We start from the raw sequence: 4,176 nt of genomic DNA on the forward strand, positions 1-4,176 counted from the left end.
AGCAGTCCCCTTCTCAAAAAGCTCAGAGCAGCCATCTTGGTTTTCATCTTGACCAGATTAGGTTTCATCTTCCCCCTGTTTCTCCTTTAATAGACCACTTGGATCTTGATTCAGCTTATCACTTGCTCCTTGTTGCTCGAAGTTACTTAAGGCTCGTATTCTAAGACAAAACAGATGCCCATGAGAGGGCATCCATGAGAGGATGGGCCCAGAGGGGGCTGCTATTGGAAGATACTCACAATGCTATTGTCCAAATCTCAGTATTTACTGCCTTATTTGGAAACTTGATCAGTTGGGCCTGGTCATATCAAGTTCTGAAAGCTTCACTATTATGGACTAATAGGTTGGACCCAAATTTTCTTGGGACAAACAACCAGATTTGGCCAACAGTGTTCCTACGTTTTCTCCCTGTTAGATGTTGCTCTAGTTTTCCCTTGAATTCACAATTCCCTCTTAGATATTCTGGTGGATCATTAATATTTCTGCCCTGATTCACTGAGGATGTCAGTTCCTCCACAGAACAAACCAGATCACTATTTTCTTCCAGAATCTGACTGACTTCTTCACACTGAGCCTGACAAATTTATTGAAAGTTGTTTTAGTGATTAGCACGAGTCAACCTGGATTCCTTCATGGATTTTGCTTTCTTTTGTTCTGTGTATGACTGTAATTTTTTGTTGATTGACTATTTATTCATTTACCATATCAAATTTTGAAGGTTTTATGATTATTTTTCTGAATAGAATAATGGGTTCAGGTACACTGATTTTGAATCTTTACAAATTTTTCTTTTAAGTCATCAGGCATTGTTGAATGTGGATTTCTCTGGTTGTAACTAAAATGTGCCCTCAGCTCAATTTCCTGAATTAAATTCCAAGGGGTCATTTGGTTTAACAGCTTCATTTCTTTGATGAGGTGGGGCATTTCACTTGGGGGTCTTTATTCAACGGCAACCCTGACAATAAGGGTGGCTACAAAGTTGAGTGGAATAAATGGTAGGCAGGATGGCAAGCTACACAGTATTGCAGAAATCACCACAAAGTCTTGTAGGCCTCCTATTCTTAGAGATAGCCCCTCTAGATTTTCCAGTTCCTAGTTCCATTCTAATCAGAAGATCTGTGTTCTTAAGAATACAAAATGGCATGTGAGGACTTGGGGAAGGACATCTGCTGGAACTGAGAAACCTAATGGTACCCGTTGCAAAAGCTCAAGCTGACAGTCCTTGGGCCATCTTTCTTTTATTTCCTCTTCAAGCCATATGAAATACAACATACTTCATTGTTTCCCTCCTAAAACACAGGTTTAGACATCATAATCTCCATCTTTTGCTCACCACCTCTTGAATCTTCTCTCTTTGGATTTGTTCCATGGGCACTCCCATTTGGGGTGGGCTAGAAAGACACCTGCTCCTGAACTGCTGCCCCTGAACTGCTGCCCCTGAACTGCCCCTGAACTGCTTCTTCATGTGCCTTTGTCTCACGTCCTCATGTCAGATTTCTTCTTGAGTGAGAGATCATGGCTTATTGTGAGGGAAAACCTCAGCACCAACTGGAAATATGTTGGAAACAAAGATTATAACTGGAGGATTGTCTTCCCTTCTACATCTCATAAAAGCTGATTTCAGTGCCTGGGTTTCTTGTGTAAGAGAATCAAACATTTGTCCTCTTGTGCCCATTAATTTCTCCACTCTCTCGGCTATAATATTAAGCAAGCTATAATGTTCCTGACACACTATAGCAAGAACAGTTTGGAATATGGTGGCCACTGACAGTAACTGGCATTGTTCTGAACATTAGTATCTAAATGAGTTGTCTTCTGGGCTCCAATATTTTATCCTAAAGAACTTACTATTTTATTAATTTTTTCTTTGTTCTTTTTCAAGACAGCATCATATAAACTACATATATTTTCCAGGATCAACTTTATAACTAAAAAAATTCTTTCCTTTTGCCTGATCAATCCTCCTAATTTTCTTATTCTTTATAGTCATCTAATAATCTCCTCACAGGTGTTCAAAAAAACTTCCTTTTTGATGCTAATCTTTTGACTAGATTTTGTCAAGGAGCTCAATTCCAAAGTCTCACCCATCCAATGCACTGATAACCATATTACTTTAATCTGAGAAAAGTAACATAAAAAGTATCCATATCCTCTAAGCTAGTGCTTCAGTAATATTCTTGCCTTCCTTGTTCAGAATTTGGATTCACTTGCAATTTAGTCTCTCTCTCTGCTCTCCTTCTGGGACATTAGAAGTAAAAGAGTTCCTGTGAGTGCGTTAATCTCTTCTAAAAGATGTGTAAGATGAGAATACGCCTCTTGTGGAGTGAATTTACAGTTTACTATCAAGTAATCTCATTCACTAATCACTAAACCTAGATGAATATTTTTGATCCAGACTTGTCACAGAACTTCTTATATCTGCAGACAGACTGCTTCCATCACATTTACCACAGTGATTTACCCATCCGAATGCAACCGGTTTATACTTCAGAGGCAAAATCGGTATGTCCTGGAGAGTATATCAGATTAACCAGGTGGCCCTCATTACTTGGGTAGATGAGGGGCAGGTGTGGACTGGCCCCAAGCTGGTCAACGATCTCCACCTGCATCTAAGCCTGGACAGCCTGACTCTTGCACAACGTAGTGAGATGGAAGTGGATTTCATAGTGATACCTCACATCTGCTCATTTTCTCTGCAGTCCACAGACCTTTACCCTTCCTCAGATATGTCTTGACTATTATTGGCCCTTTGTTCTTCTATATGAATTTTAGAATCAGCATATCAAGTTCCTGCTTGCCAGGCAACTGCCATTACTAGATATAAGACAGTCAGTCAGGGCAACAGGAGCCAAAACACAGATATGTCTGATGTTCGCATTGTTTCTTTGGAGTTGAATCATCTTATCCAAACTATTGAACGCTGTGGCCACTTTATTTCTTGTGAAGACTTCAGCCCCCAACTCAGCTCCAGCTCTTGGCACACAGCACACCACATGTGAATGAGGCATGAAGGCCTCCGGGGTTTTTGTTTGTTTGTTTTTGTCATTGGGAGACTTTGTGATTGACAGACCATTCTGCTGCCTAAACTTGCGTTTTTAAAAGACCTCAAGAAATGAGTTAAACATCTGTGAGGCTTGCAGTGTACTGGGCTAACAGACTAGGTGGCTACTTGATACCTACCCTGGCAAGATGACTCTTTTGGGGTTTGGAACAGACCTCTCTCTCAACAGTCATTTAAAGGAGGGATGACTAAGCTGACCTAACAGCCAGCCCACTCACTCAAGGCTAGCAGAGGGTGACCTGTCCTCACAATTAGAAAGAAATAGTATCCACCCATGACTAAGCCAGTTAAGTTTTTTCCAAAAATTCATAGGCAGAGTGGAGTATGTCCCTTAAGGACTAAGAGCTGTCCTAAAAAAAGAGTGTAGGCATAAAACCATAGTACCATAAAGGTACAGATGAGATGGAGCTTACTGGGAAAATCTTAGAAGCAGAGAAGGAATAGAGTGTCCAGAATCTCTTGTTATCCTATCTCACAGACTCCACTGGGCATAAGTGGACTACATGCAAACTGGCCAACATTTGAGGAGAGAGGAAGACTGCCTCAGTAATGCTCTACTTATAGGAACAGGGGAGAAGGTAAAATACATGGGACTATATAAGAGTAGAACCTTCTTGGTTTGGGAAGTGACTTTGTTATAAAGGGTGATAATATGAAACCCATTGACTAATATCAAACTCTTCTGCCTTTGAGTTAACTCGGATCTACTGAGCCAAGTATCTGTCAACCAACCAAAGGGGGAAGGAAATGAGCTACCATCACCTTCCAAATGTGTCTTTCTTCAGTGATATTTAAAAATCTACTCATGAAAGTATTCTTCTCTGTTATTTCCTAGAATTGTTTTTATTTACAGCTTTTATATCTAAATCTACAATCCATCTTGCATTGCTTTTGTGTGTATAGTGTAAAATGGAAGTCAATATGTGTGGATGTATGTGTGTGTAAAAGAATACATATTTTCCCATATGGATATCTAATTAACACAAAGCAATTTATTGAAAAGGCTATCTCTCCTGAGTACACTGCCATTGCAGTGGCATATCTGTAAAGTAACTATATGTATAGGTTTGTTTCTTGATTCTCTCTTGGTTTATTTAGCTATTCTTCTGCCAATA

At 39.8% G+C, this 4,176-nt stretch overlaps 1 pseudogene; it reads right to left on the bottom strand.

The window, feature by feature from the left end:
- Positions 1 to 221: 221 nt before the first annotated feature.
- LOC103082079 (elongation factor Tu GTP-binding domain-containing protein 1-like) lies at positions 222 to 3,008 on the bottom strand (annotated as a pseudogene).
- Between the last annotated feature and the right edge of the window lie 1,168 nt (positions 3,009 to 4,176).

Source organism: Lipotes vexillifer, unplaced genomic scaffold, assembly GCF_000442215.2.
Source record: "Lipotes vexillifer unplaced genomic scaffold, Lipotes_vexillifer_v1.1 scaffold175, whole genome shotgun sequence".
Lineage (NCBI taxonomy): Eukaryota > Metazoa > Chordata > Mammalia > Artiodactyla > Lipotidae > Lipotes > Lipotes vexillifer.